Genomic DNA, 16,559 nt, shown 5'->3' on the forward strand with positions numbered 1-16,559 from the left:
GGTGTTTGCTTGATGTTCTTGCCCATTGTGACTGTGAAGTCAATGTACCTGTTTCTTTTATTATTTTGTTAAATTACAAGCTCCTTACAAGAACTTTATGTCTTATTAAGCTGTATCAGTGACTTTATTATAATTCATAATAGTGTGTCATTCAGCTCAAAGGCCTCATATTTATGATAAATGGGAAAATTAAGAAAGGATTCTTGGTTAAACAAGTAAGAAAGCCATGGAGAGAAAAATTTCTTGAAACATATTAGCTACCCTGCTCTGTTAAACTGAATTCCTTTTCAAAAGGTTTGTGGAATTAATCTCTGATCCATTATTTATAGAGATTCATTTTACTGAAACACTAAAGAAATCCCAAATTTATGTTTAGAACTAAAAGAAAGACGCTTATTTCATTGTTTAACTCTCTCCATTGAGATAGGCTCTCTCTCTCTCTCTCTCTCTCTCTCCCCACTAAGATGGGATCTCTCTCTCTCTCGACATTGATATTGGATCTCTCTCTCATATATATACAATATATGTGATTGTATATGTTTTATACATATTGTATATGTTATATACAATTAGTAACAGATATATACTATATGATTTGTGACAGCCCTTTATTCTTTAGGGTAGTAACATTAACTTTGACAAAGTGCTTCATTAGAACCTGACACTTCAAGATAGAGAAACTCTGTTGTTTCCCCCCTGGCCCCTTGCATCCACCATAGGTTTCAGGTTAGGGTTTGTTAGTGAGCTCCCAGAGCCAGTTAGTCTTTTCATCTTGCTTACTGAAAAAACCTAGCAGTGGTTTTAGCTGGCAGTGAGTGAGACAGGGAGCATTCTCATCTTCACTCTGAAGTAGTTTCTGTGGCTAATGGGGCAGAATCTTCTTTTGTCCACTCTAATTTCCTTGCAAATTTCTTGACACCTGCTATTTCCTTCTATCTACCTGAGGTTTGTTTTCATTATTCTCATAAAAGTGTTTGTGGTAGAGTTTTAAATCTGTCTGGTAACATTTAAGTCCTACTTAATGTTCTCTTGTGGTTAAGTAAAATAGGAAAAAAACACATATTCTAGCAACTATAATAAGTGACTTTTATATCAATATTTCAATTAGATGCTATACTACACATTAGATAGCCTGTGGCTTAAAATACTTTTATATATATTTTTTAATTTTACTAAATTATAAAAGTTTCCATTTCCGCCCCTCCTCCCAACACCCTCCCACTCCCCCCACTCCCTCTCCTCCTCCCTCTCCAACCCTAAGAGCAGTCAGGGTTTCCTGCCCTGTGGGAAGTTCAAGTTCCTCCCCCCTCCCTCCAGGTCCAGGGAAGGTGAGAATCCAAACAGACTGGATCGCCAAAATCCAGTATATGCAGAGGAAGCAAGTCCCAGTGTCATTGTCAATGGCTTTTCAGAAAGGCTCCGGGCCAGCCACATTCAGAGAATCCAGCCACATTCAGAGAATCTGGTTAGATCACGTCCTCGTTCAGTCCCAGTCCAACTGGCCTTGGTGAACTCTCATTATATCAGTCCCCTTGTATCAGTGGGTGCTCGCATCCCTCACAGTCCTGATTTCTTTTTTCATTTTCTTCATCCTTCTGCTCCTCATTTGGATTTTTAAATTATATTAGTTTTGGCATAGTACTCCCCATTGCCTTTTGCATATTTTACAGAAAATATTTTATTTTATTGAAAATTGGATACACTTCTCCTTTTGCTCCTCCAGGTCAAATTCCCACCATTCTCACACCCCGCTTGATAGCAGAAACCTGCTGTGTTCTTTCTTTTTTCTTTGACTCCATCCCCCAACTTTCCTTCCCCTAACTCAATTCATTATCCCAGCCTCCAATACCAACAGGCATTCACTGGGAACACATCTACTGAGCAGGCCAGAGAAACAGATTCACGAAAAAATTTATACTTGGAAGCACACAGGTACAACGCTTTCCAAAAGTCCAGAGAGAAAGCAGAGACCAAAGAATAAAACACCCACCCAACAGAGACAAAACTAGATATCATCACTCAGAACTATAATCATCCCAATCTCAGATGGCCAGTTGTCAGTGTAAAAATACAATTAATAACAGCAAAGACAATATGTCTCTACTGGAGTTCAACAATCTGATCACAGAAGGCACTGAATATTCCAACATAGCTAAAGCCAAAGAAAAAGAACTTAAAATAATCTTTATGAAGATGACAGAGTCCTTTAAGAAGAAATAAATAAATCATGTTAAGGAAACAACAACAATAACAATAAAAACCTAAACAAAATCACAAACAAACAGTGCAAGAAAATAAATAAAACTATCCAACCCCTGGGAATGGAAATAGAATTGATGAAAAAAAAACACAAACTGAGAGAATTCTGGAAATAAACATTTTGGGAATCCACACAGAAACTACAGAGGCAAACTTCATTAACAGAATATAAGAGATGAAAGAAAGAATCTCAGGTATTGAAAATATGATAGAAAGATGGATATATCAGTAAAAATGTCTTGACAAACACATCCAAAAATTCTGGGACACTATAAAAAGACAAATTCCAGGAATAATAAATAAGAAGACAGAAAGGAGAAGAAACCCATGTCAAAGGCCAAGAAAGTTATTTCAACAAAATCGTAAAACAAAAATTTTCTAACATAAAGAAGGAGATGCCTAAAAAAGTACAAAAAGTTTACAGAACAGCAAAAAAAGGAAAAAAAGAACCAGAAAAGAAACTCTCTTAGGCATTTAATAATCAAAACACTATGTGTACAGAATAAAGAAAGAAGAATAAAGAAAGAATATTAAAAGTTGTAAACCTAAAATACCAAACATCATATAAAAATAGACCTATTAGAATTACACCTGACTTCTCAGTGGAGACTCTAGGGCCTGGACAGATGTCCCACAGAGTCTAAGAGGCCACAGATGCCATCCCAGACAACTAAACCTAGCAAACTTTTCAATCAGCATATCTCATGCTAGCAACTTGACAGAACAACTGAAAGCTTTAGAACCAAAAAAGAAGTCATACCCAAAAGGAGCAGATGGCAAGAAATAACAAAACTAGGGATGAAATAAAAAAGAGAGAAACAAGGTGAACAGCACAAAGAGTTTGTTCTTTGAGAAAATCAATAGTTCAATAAACTTTTATCCAAACTCTATTTAGTTTCACACAGAGAATATATAAATTGACAAAATAAGAAATGAAAAGGAGGACATAAAAACAGACACTGAGGAATTCAGAGATATAAAAACATACTATAACCAGTATTCCCTCAAATTGAAAAACCTAAAAGAAAATTGGGTAATTTTCTTCGTAGATACAACTTGCCAAAGTTAAATCAAGATCAGATAAGCTATTTAAGCAAACTTATAACTTCTAGTGAAATAGAAACAGTCAATAAAAGTCTTCCAACTAAAAAGAGACTAGGGCCAAATAGTTTTAGCTCAGAATTCTACCAGACTTTCAAGGAAGAGTTAATGTCAAAACTCCTCAAATTATTTCACAAAATAGAAAAAGGAAAAACATTGACCAATTCATTTTATGAGACCACAGGTATACTGATACCCAAAGCACATAAAGACCCCAAAGAGAAAAAAAATTAAACATCAATTTTCTGTATGAACACAAATGCAAAAATACTCAACAAAATACTTGCAAACTGAACCCAAGAACACATGAAAAAGTTTATTCACCTTGATCAAGTAGGCTTCATTCCAGAGATGTAGAAATGATTCAATATAATAAAATCAATAGTTGTAATCCACTATCTAAACAAACTGAAAGAAAAATAAACACATGATTTTCTAATTAGATGCAACAAAGACCTTTGACAACACCCAGCATTTCTTTGTGATGGAAGTCTGTGGAGATTAGGGATACAGGAGACAAAGCTTAAAATAATAAAGTCAATTTATAGTCAGCATCAATGTAAATGGAGAGAAACTCAAAGTAATTCTACTAAAATCAGAAGAAAAACAAGGTGTCCACTCCCTTCATATTTATTCAATACAGTACTTGATGTTTTACCTAGAGAAAGATAGCAACTGAAGGAGATCAAGGGGATGCAAATTGGTTTTTTATTTGTAAATGATATGATAGTATTCATAAGTGACCCTAAATATTCCATGGGGAAACTCCTATAGCTGATAAATACTTTAGACAAGGTAGATGGTTGCAAAATTAACTCAAGAAATCAGTAAGCTTCTTATCTAAACATGAAAAAAAGGACTGAGAAAGAAATCAGAGAAACATCTTTCACAATAACCTCAAAATCTTGGGGGTTACTCTTGCTGTAATCTAATCTGTCACCTTGGTAACCTGTCCCTTTAAGAGACAAGTCCTGCCCACTCCCAGCCTCCCCCTTCAACCACAAGCAGATCTTCCACCTCCTCTCCAGCTCTCTTTCTCTCTCCCTCTTCCTCTCTCTCTCTCCTCCACTCTCCTCTCTCTCTCTGTCCATTCTTTCTCTGGAGAAGCAGCTTCTGCCTCTCTCTTCTCCCCTCCCCTTCCCATTGCCCCCTTCTTCCTTTCTGTTTCCTCTCCACAACCCACTAAATAAACTCTATACCACAGCTCTCTCTGAATAGTATACTTGTCTGTTTCTCACCCTGGCCTTGGGTTGCCCCATTTTACAAATGATAACAATGCTAACCAAGTAACTCATAGAGTTGTATGATAAATCTTTAAGTCTTTGGAAAAAGAAAGTGAAGATGATATCAGGAGATGAAAAAATCTCCCATGCTCATGGATCAGCAGAATTCAAACAGTGAAAATGGCCATCCTACTAAAAGCAATCTACAGATTCAATGTAATCCCTGTGAAATTTCCAACACATTTTTTAATAGAGCTTGAAAGAGTAATTCTCAACTTCATATGGATAGCTAAAATATCCTGAACAATAAAAGAACTGCTGGAGGTATCATCATTCCTGACCTAAAGTTATACTACAAATCTCTAATAATGAAAACAGAATGGCATTGGCTTAAAACAGACATGATGACCAATGGAATCAAACTGAATACCCAGACATAAACCCACACACTTATAGACACCTGTTTTTTCATTAAAAAAATATGCACTGCAAAAAGTATAGCATCTTCAACTAATGATGCTAATCAACCTGGATGTCTGCATGTAGATAGAATGTAAATAGATCTAGAAATATCACACAGCATAAAACACAACTCCAAATGGATCAAACACCTCTATATAAAACCAGGTACACTGAACCTGATAGAAGAGGAAGTTGAGAGAAGTCTTAAACTCATTAACATAGGAGAAAACTTTTTGAACAGAAAACCATTAACACAGGCACTAAGATCAACCATTAATAAATGGGACCTCATGAAACTGAAAAGCTTCTGCACAGCAAGAGACAACATCATTTGGACAAAGTGGAAACCTATAAAAGAGAAAAAGATTATTATTATTATTTTTTTTTTACCAACTCCACATCCAATAGAGGGCTAATCCAAAATATATAAAGAACTCAAGAAACTAAACATCAACAGACCAAGTAATCCAATTACAAAATGGGGTATAGATTTAAACATTGAATTCTTGGTAGAGGAAACCAAAGAGACTCAGAGACAATTAAAGAAATGTTCAACATCCTTAGCCATCAGAGATATGCAAACCAAAACTTTGAGATTCCATCTTATATTTTCAAAAGAGGTAAGATCAAAACCACAAGTGACAGCTCATGCTCCTGAGGATGTGAAGAAGGGGAGGGGTGCAAACTTTCACAGCCTCTATGGAAATCAGTATGGTACATCCTCAGAAAGTTGGGAATTTATGTACCTCAAGATCCAGCTACATCTCTCTTGAGCATGTATCCAAAGATTGCTTCATCATACCACAAGGAAACCATGTTCCTTGCTGTTCTCTTCATAATAATCAGAATTTAGAAACAACCTAGATGTTCCTAACAGAAGAATGAAGAAACTGTGGTATATTTACACAATGGAGTTATACTAGCTGTTTTAAAAAAATGGCATCATGCAATTTGAAAGTAAATGAATGGAACTAAACACATCATCCTCAGTGAGGTAAATTTAGACCCACAAAGGCAAATATGGTATATATTTACTTATAAGTGAATATCAGCCGTTAGGTAAATGATAAGGAAACTACCCTCTGCAGACCCAGAGATGTTAGGCATAGAGGGTGGAACACATGACTTGCCACACAAGGGAGAAGTAGAGTAGATTTTATGGGTGGACTAGAGGGGAGAGGCAGGATGAGAACAGGAGGATCAGGTGCAAAGGAGGAGGTGGAGAGGATTGAGGTAGGGGATGAAAATTAGTTTTTCCTTTGTGAGTGGTTGTTGATGTGGGAGTCCCCTCTGTGTGTTGCTTGTACTGGTTAATGAATAAAGAAACTGCTTTGGCCTGATGGGGCAGAACTTAGGTAGGTGGAGAAGATAGAAGACAGAGCTGAATTCTGGGAAGAAGAAAGCAGAGTCAGAGAGATACCATAGATCCAACAGGGACAGACGCCAGGAATTTTACCTGCTAAACCACTGCCACATGGTGATACACAGATTAATAGAAATGGGTTAAATCAAGATGTGAGAGTTAGTCAATAAGAAGCTAGAGCTAATGTGCCAAGCAGTGTTTTAATTAATGTAGTTTCTGTGTGATTACTTTGGGGATCTGGGCGACCGGGACGAACAAGCAGCCCTCTCGTTACCGCAGGTTGTTAACTGGAGATTATTTCTGGGATAGGGAAGGGAGCATGAGTTCACTTCCCCTCTAAGTGGTGTAATCCCATCTTGTGCAGACCCTTGCAGTCCCTGTGCATGCTGCCACAGTCTTTGTGGGTTCATTTGTGCCTCAGTTCTGTATTTAGAAGACCTGGGTTCCTTGGTCTTCTCCCTTCCTTTTGGCTCTTATAATCTTTTCCTATTCTCTTCTGCAGGGTTCCCTTAGCCATGAGGAGAGGAAATTGATGGAAGCTTCCCAATTAGTACCAAGTATTCCAAGGTCTTTCAATCTCTTAATCCATTGATCAGTTATGGGTTCCTGTATTCAGTTTTTTTCTGCTGTGGGCCAAAGCTTCTCTGATGATGGTTGAACAAGACACTGATCTTTGGCCATAGCAAAAATGTCACTAGGAGTCATTTTATTGCTATATTTCTTTCTTCCTTTACCAGAACAGTATTATTTGTTTTTCTCCCAGGTTCCTGACCTATCTAGTCTCACGTTCTTGGTCATCTGAACAGTGTTAGGGATGGGTTCCATCTCATGGAATAAATCTTAAATCAAATCAGATGCTGGTTGGATCCTAGGAAATATTTTAAACAGTAAAAGGAATTTGTTAGCCATTAGTTTTTTCCAAATTATTTGTTTCACATTTGCTGGAGAAACTCCTTCAGCCAATGGCTTTTGAGATGCTGGACCAGGTTGGATACCAAAAATGAGAGCATTTGCTCCCTTGCTCTCTCTTGGCTGCTGGGTTTGGTTCCTGTTCCCTTTCACGCAGAGGACTGTAATCTATGAATCTGCCCTCCTAGATAAGGAACCCTTTATTATACCCAGTTCTGAGCTAGTGTGGGACTACTCAATTCACGTTCACCTACACATATTGTTTTATTTGATTTAGGCTTTTTTTGTACCTTTGACCACCAACTTTTGTCATTAATCTATTTATTCAAACCCCTTTTCTGACACCTGTTTCAATCCATGTAGGGATGCACAAATGCAGGTCTTGATCTGCAGAGAGACTGTAACATTGATGTGTATGCTTGTGAGGTGCTCAGAAGAGGTGAGCCTGGAGTACTATGATAACTCTGTCATGGTAACCTAAACAAGCAACTTGAGTGAGCAGTCTTGGCTAAAAGGAAGAGTTAATCAGATAAATAGAATAGATGTGGGCCTGTTATGTATGTGTGTGGGACAGGGGAACTAGGGGAAAGAAGGAGATGGGAAAAGTAAGTTGATTTTTACAAAGAGGAATAGTGAGATTAGATTACAGGGTTGCAGGTTAGAAAAGTATAAAGGATCAAGCAGTTCTTGTTTGCTGTGCCGACGAGGTGTGGCAATAATGGGCCAAGAAATCAAAAAGTAATGAGAACAAACAGTGGTTTATTAAAATCACTTTCTGATGGAAGAACATGAGATAAAAGATTCAGTTGTTTGAATAGAATGAGGTTGCAGGAATCAGAAATTAAAATGAAAAAATAAGCTCCATTGGGACAACTACTCATAATAAATGTGACAGGCTAATCATCTCTGTGCTTGGAGAGTTCATTCAGCCTGAGAACAATCGCATAGCAGGAACCTCACTGATAACAGAATGAGATGCTAAGAGACAGCTAGGAAACAAAACAGGCAAACAAACTTGTCAGTGTGCACATTAAACAGTGGCAGGTTCCAGGATTTTGCTTGTCAAATTAGGAGATTTTTTTTTCTACAGGAGAATTACAGACTATGCAACACTAGCAAAAGTAAAATGTAGAAGAAATTTTTGTATATTCAGATGGGACCAAAACTCAGCATAATATTTGTGGATACAGCTGTCTACTGAATTTGCAGATTGTTCTTAATGATCAATCAATCCCAAACATTGGAATTTGGGTGAAGGAAACAATTTTATGTTTAAAACTTTTATTTCTTTAGGTATGAGTGCTCTGTCTGCATGTGCACCTGCAGGTCTGAAAAGGGCATCAGATCCCATTACAGATGGCTGTGAGGCTCCATGTGGTTGGTGAGAATTGAACTCAGGACCTCTGGAAGAGCAGCCAGTGCTCTTAAACTGCTGAGCCATCTCTCCAGTCAGAATAAGTAATTCTTCCTTGGAACATTTTGATAATTAAATAAGGTAATTTGTTTGAACTACAATATTCTCTGGTATATGTGTTCATACACATACACATGCACACACATATGGAGAAAGCAAAGATGGTTATTGTGACACAATTATAAGCTATGAAATATATTCAAAGTCACTTCCTATGGCAACAATTTAGAATATTGCTCTCTAGAGACTATCAAACTTCATTCAGTCAATTATATGATCATAAAATAATCTTTCAGGCAGTAATTTGACAATTATTCCAAAAAGATACACAATTTGAGATGTTTTTGTACATAGACACATCCTTTTATTACAGGAACAAAACTGCAGTTGACCACTAATGAAGAATGACAAAATTCTGAAGAGAAACTTGAAGTAAAAAGAGCTCTATCTAGAATTTAATAAGAAAAAATGAGAATGATTCAGTAGGCTTTTGAAAAAATATGTGCTGTTAGCTGAAATTATCTTTAAATGGAAGAATTAAGGTGAGACTTGAAGCAATTTTCCCTGTGGTCAGGAGGTTGTAACCTAGCTGGCAGCAAAGGAGGAGAAAGCAAAATTATAACCGAATGATGGGTAATGGCTCAAACTGCACTTTTAGAAACTGCATGTAGTCTAAGATTTGGGACAAGCCGTTTTAGTTTTTTTTTTTTTCAATTTGAAATAACTTTCTCATTCTTAGAGCTGCATAATGAACCAGGCTAACTCAAATTACCCAGCAAATGACGATTGACATCTGGTAAAATATACACAGTTGCAAGTTTCCATGTTCAAGACTAATTTTCATTTTGAAATGCATTTGTCTTAAGGATCTGTGACATGCCCAGCATGCCACATCCGGTAAAGCGGTGGAGAGATTGCATTGTGAGATTGGCTCCCACCTCTGCTCTCACTGGAATAGAGCACACCTGCCTTAGCTGTTAGAACTTAATCACTGCCACCTTGCAGTTACTATGAACTTGAAATGCATCAAGGGTAGATAGAAGAAGGGAGAAAGACAAAATTGCTGGTCATCACAGGCCACATTTAACCACCTCTCTCCAACGCCCTCCCAATCTTTCCCCCTTCTTTTTTTCTATTGTTCTCTTTATTTCAACATTTTCAACTTTGACTTTTGGTCTAGCCAATTGAAAACTGAGCTGGTTTTTGTGCAGAGTGTGAGAGGTGAGAATGGTTTTGAGTACCCCCAGTGATCTGAAAGATAGCTTGATGCCAAGATAGTATTTTTGTAAAACGAACATGAACTTTAGAGGATGATAGACCTGGTGACTCGAGCTCTGTTAACGAACTGTGTGATCTTGTTGGAATAGCAGCGTGTCATGTAATCTGTCTTTTTAATGGTGAACTGTTATTCATAAGACTTCTTTTGCAAGGCTACAATAAAGGTTTTGTCATTACAAGTGTTTGATATTTGGTGCCACTCAAACCAAATTAACCAAATAAAACTAACCCAAACAACAACAATGAATCCAACAGAAACAAACAAAAATTCCCCAAACCTGTTGAGATTCATGAAAGATCTGAAACAGAGATGAGTATTTATCAAACCATCTTACCTTCATGATATATTGTTTTAGAGCAGAAACTGACTTAATGACAGTAAACAAAATCTCTGCAATTTTTCCTTTAAGGCTCTACTATTCTCTTGTGCCTTGCTTCGCATGTCATTATGCAAGAATACTAAAGCTGCAACACTTTGGCTGGGGAGATCACTCATTATGTAAGATTCATTTTGTGCAAACAGGAAGACCTTACTCCAAATCCATAGTCTACAAGTGAAAAAATAGGAGCTTTTGTTACACACCTGTAAATCCAGCAGTGTGGGAGCTGGGGGACAGGAGTGCTACCGTGACCTGTTGATTTAGCGGTCTAGCTCCAGGTTTCAGTATGAGATGTACAGCAGGCTATCAAACACCTTCCTCTGGCGTTCATCTGCATAAACAACAATACCCTCACCTGCACATGATGCGCGCGCGCGCACACACACACACAAACACACAAAAAGAGATGCAACATTTTAGATGTAACTTCTAACTTAATTTAGTTTTAGAAATGCATTTTAGTTACTTTCGGTTTCTGTGACAAACACCATTACCAAAGTAACTTGGGGTGGGAAAGGTTCATTTTAGATCCAGGTTACAATACACCACAGAGCAAAGCCAAGGTAAAAGCTCAATACAGGATTCTGGAGACAGGAACTGAAGCAGAGTGTGTGGTGGAACGTTGCTCTCTGGCTTACATTCTTGGACTTTCTCAGATAATGTTTTATATATCTCAGACCCACCTGCTTAGAGATGACACTGCTCATAGTGGGCTATGTCCTGCTCCATCAATTAGCTGAAAAGAAAATGCACCACCAACAATATGACAGAGGCAGTTTCTCAGTTGAGTTTCCTCTTCCTAAGTGTTTCCAGTTGGCAACCATGATTAGTTATCACAAAAAAAGAAAATTTGTACTATATTATTTTAAATACTCATGACACAGTGCCTAACTGGCTATGAATGGCTCACTGGTGTCACCCTCGTTCAACTCTTGTTGGGTAGTCATGTCAGTGAGATTTTATGAGTATAGCTTCTGATATTACGTAATATCAGAATCTCACAGCAAACTGCCTGGTCCTTTTCTGCAACATTTCTTAAACTTTAGGCCAAGGTTATCTTTATAACAAAGAAAGGAACAGGAGTGGACTGTAAAGCAAGATAGAGAGGAAGGAAAAGAGAGTTTTGTTACTTATGTTTTAATTAAAAATGTGTAATGGCATTCTGGAAAATTCTTTATAATTTTATTCATTGTTACCATAAGGTGCTCTTACTTTGGGTAAAAAAGACCAAAGGTATTTATTATTTTTTTTTCAAAAGAAAACAGGTAAGTATTTATAACCAACATTGTGAAGTTATGATGGATTCAGAGACTTTGCTTGGAAAACGTCTCTGAATATCTACAGTGTTACTTTTTTTTTCTTTTTTCTTTCTTTCTTTATTAAAAATTTCCACCTCCTCCCCCACCTCCCATATCCCTCCCACTTCCCCTACTCCCCTCCCCCACCCTCTTCAGTCCTAAGAGCAGTCAGGGTTCCCTGCCCTGTGGGAAGTCCAAGGTCCCCCTCTTCGTAAAAAACAATGACATCTTGAACTTTGCATGCAAATGAATGGAAATAGAAAACACTTTACTGAGTGAGATGACCCAGACCCCAAAAGAGGAATATGGTATATACTCACTCATAAGCGGATTTCAGCCATAAACAAAGGACATATAGTGTTGCATTTTTAATCTGTTAGTTGAGAGTCCAAATCAGATGCTATTAGGTGGGCTACAATAACATCCTGTGTTTCTATGGATATGAATATTCAGAGAGGAGCCTTGTAATTGTACTCTTCTGTTATCTAAACCCAAATGAAAGCCTACAATTTCTTAGGGTGATGGAAAGCAGAAGGTCAAGCTGCAGAGAAACAGGACTGGATTTTGGTCTACACATCAGGGCAAGTAGCTTCACCAGTAATTGGGCTTCCCACTGCTGCTTCATGGTCTGTTCCAGAAGCATGTGAGGATGCTTTTAAATCACGAAATTATAATTGTCACCTGGTGTCACAAGACAAAACAGAGTAGCACAATTACAAAGCCCAGGAATCAATCAAATAAACAAGAATGGCAAGGAAAGAGTTTTTACACTGTTGTCTCATTCTAAACACTGTTAGATTGTATTCCTAAACCACCAAGGTCTGTACCCTATTTGGCCACTTCCTCCTCCTGAGACTGACCAACAAGGTCCAGTTATCAAAATACTAAAGTTCAAAAATCAAAAGCCCCCTTTGGTTCACCTAATTAACATGTTCAATTAAAATTAAACACCTTGTCCTAACATGGGTATTTTCTTTTTATCATTATAAGCTACCATTTTTTTTTATGTGCCGTATATGTCTCCTCTCTATCCAGAGGCAGTCTTTTGTTCCAAAGGGACAAATCCTCCCACTGCTTTCCCTTGACTCCTCCCCCTTCTCCCTCCTCCTCTATCTCTTCCACCACTGCATCCTAGCCCATCCTAACACAGACCTCCCTTTTTCTCCTCTTAAAAAATTACACCTGCAAGGTCACCTGCTGCTGTTTTTCTGCCTGAGTCAGAAAGCAGGCACTTTAACTTTCCTTCTCCACTTAATAAAGATCTTTCTGTGAAAGAGGTGTTTAGGTGTGGTTTGTGCATTATCTGGGGTCTGGGAGGGAGCCCACATTATGTGGGGGTCCCCTTCACCACAAATGTTTTGTTATATTTTGTAATTAATTAGAGCATATGACACATTTGTGAAAAATTGAAGTTCATATTTTAGTCACACAATGAAATATCACAACCACAAAAGTTTTAATATTTTATACTTAATGACACAAAAATACATCTGAGGTTTTTGTCCCACTTAATACAGAAAACAACATGTTCAGACTTTGATTTCTTTTTAGAATTTTCTAGTTAGCAAGTACGTCCTTTGTGTGGCTTCCCAGGTCAGAGTACTCTAGATCTCATCTTTCACTTTAGCAGCAGAAGCGAAGAGAATTGTAATGTGGAAACCGAGTAAACGAAAATTTTATGTCCAAGTGATTTGTTTTCCAATTTGCCTTCAATCACGCAAGGTTAAGTGTGTTTTTATATGGAAAGTGAATTTCTGATTCCATATTACTTCTTATCTGGGTGAAGCATTCTTCATTTCTCCAGCCATCATTCATGCTAAGTAGTTCAAGATTTCTTATTGCCCTGGTTACTTCTATCCTGAAAGACTCATTGTGTTTATAATCCCTCAGCACTTATTGTGGGCGCTCCTGGATCCCCTAGGCACATACAGTTCCTGTTTATTGCAGGTTCCCATGCAGCACCTGTGATATAGCTGAGCTATACTTTTGAGTCTCCAGCTAATACTTTTGAGTCCATTCCTATATCATTTATTTACATTGAAATCTTAATTATGGCTTGCTTCTGGGGAAATCCGACTCAAATTACCCCCTTAAACTATCACACTGTGATCTTCTCACTCAGTAGTGTTTCTTTTCTATGGATGTTTAGAGTCAGGCAATATTTATATATTAAAGATGTTTAGTAAGCCAAGTTAAGTTTTTTCTTTTATATTTTGATGAAAAAAATAAACACAAAACAATGGCATTTTGTACATATGTTTATGTTGTTATTCAGCCCCTTCCCTTCATCCTTCTCACCCTAGTGCTATTCGCTTACCCTCCTCCTGCTATTATGCCACTGTATTGTCCCCTTATTTCCTTTGAACTGAAACAATCCTTCTAGGAGGGGAAAAGAAACTCATGAAACTTAAGACCTATGAAGTTCGAAGAGTTACATGACAAACTCGTATAAACAGGAGCAGTTTTGAGGAGGAGGAGGTGCTTTGGAGGACCGACTGCACACTGAATAGGGAGCGTCAGATTTTGTGCACACAGTTTTGTGGAGTCATCATTCTGTTGGAGCAGCTTTTGATGATGTGGTTGCCTTTGAGGCATCCAAGCTCCTGTATGTAATACAAATGCAGCCATTGGTCCGCCATCTAGACTTGAGTAAAACTGTGTTTGTCTAGAGTAAATAGACATTTATTCACATTTCTTCAGGGAAAGTTATACAGTCCATATGCATCTCTGTTTTACCTACCCTTAGAAATAATCTTCCATTTCTCAGTCCAGTTTCTACCTTTGAAATTCCATTCACATATATAAATAATACACACACCCCCACACACATACTACACACACATACTGCACACATATACCACACACACACACACATAAACTACACACACATACCATACACATATACCACATACACACACATGCATACTATACACACATACCTACATAGACACGCATACCACACACACACAATATATACACCACACACACACATACCACAATACACATGCATACTACACACATACCTGATGGAGGAGGATCATCTGTCTATGTGTTACTTTCATTGGTTAATAAAGAAACTGCCTTGGCTTTTGATAGGACAGCAGCTTAGATAGGTGGAATAGACAGACCAGAATGCTGGGAGAAAGAAGTAGAGTCAGGCTGAAGCCAGAGAGCTGCCCGCCATAAAGCTGCCAGGTCAGACATACTAAATCTTTCCTGGTAAGCCACAACCTCGTGGTGCTACACAGATTATTAAAAATGGGTTGAATAAATATGTAAGAGTTAGCCAATAAGAGGCTGGAGGTAATGGGCCAGGCAGTGTTTAAAAGAATACAGTTTCCATGTAATTATTTTGGATGTAAAGTTAGCCGGGAGCCAGGGAGCCAGGTGGCGAGATGCAGCCTGCCGTTCCTTTTGAAACACACACCATACACACACATGAACACTATACACACAATATACACATACTATACATATGTACAAGCACCACACACACATACCACACATACACACACATACTATATACACACATGCACACCACACACAATACACACACCACAGCACCGACCACATACACATACCACACACACACACACATACTATAGAATACCACACAGACACACATATACACTACACACACAAACCACCACACACACATGCACTTTTAAATCTGCATCTGAGAGAAGACATGTATTTGTCTTTCTGAGTGTGGCTTATTCCATTTACCAAAATGGGGCTCAGTGATATCTATTTTCCCTGCAGATGCCATGATTTCACTTTTCTTTAGAGCTGAATAAACTTCTATTGTGTGTAAGTGCCATGTTTTCTGTAACTATTCATCTTGACGGATATTCAAGTTGGTTCTATTTCTTAGTTATTATGAATCACGAAACATGCGATTTGTTTTTTTTTCGCAAAGTTTATTAAATTATGAAAGTTTCCATTTCCGCCCCTCCTCCCAACATCCTCCCACTCCCCCGTCCCCATCTTCCTCCCTCTCCATCCCTAAAAGCAGTCAGGGCTTCCAGCCCTGTGGGAAGTTCAAGTTCCTCCCCCCTCCTTCCAGGTCCCAGAAAGTGAGTATCCGAACAGACTGGATCCCAAAAATCCAGTATATGCAGAGGAAACAAGTCCCAGTGTCATTGTCAGTGACTTTTCAGAAAGGCTCCGGGCCAGCCACATTTAGAGAATCCGGCCACATTCAGAAAATCTGGTTGGATCACATGCTCGTTCAGTCCTAGTCCAACTGGCCTTGGTGAACTCTCATTAGATCAGTCCCCTTGTACCAGTGGGTCATCGCAGCCCTCACAGTCCTGAGTTTTCTTCATGTTCTTCCTCCTTCTGCCCCTCATTTGGACCATGGGGGGCTCAGTCCGGTGCTCCAATGTGGGTCTCCGTCTGTCCGCCATCCATCGTCAGATGAAGGATCTATGGTGATAAGCAAAATCTTCATCAGTATGGTAATAGGCCAAGGCCGGTTCAGGTACCCTCTCCTCTGTCTAGAGAACAGTCTGGGGATCTCTCCTTGGACCTGGGATCCCATTTATAATCAAGTCTCCTGTAAACCCTAAAATGACTCCCTTAGTTGAAATATATTCTTCCCTGATCTCATATCCATCCTTCCTCCCTCCCCCCATCCCAGTCCACCTAGCTTTCCCCATTCCTCAACTACTCCCTTCTCTCTAACCCTCTCCCCGTCCAACAACCCTCCCACCCCCCCATGCACCCGAGGTTACCTGGGACTCTTGTCTATTTCAAATCTCCAGGCAGATAGCTATATGATTTTCATCAGGTTCACCTTCTTATTTAGCTTCTCTAGGATCACGAATAATAGGCTCAACGACCTTTAATTATGGTTAGAATCTACATATG

The sequence above is a fragment of the Myodes glareolus genome, chromosome 16 (genome assembly GCF_982192425.1).
Source record: "Myodes glareolus chromosome 16, mMyoGla1.1, whole genome shotgun sequence".
Classification (NCBI taxonomy): domain Eukaryota; kingdom Metazoa; phylum Chordata; class Mammalia; order Rodentia; family Cricetidae; genus Myodes; species Myodes glareolus.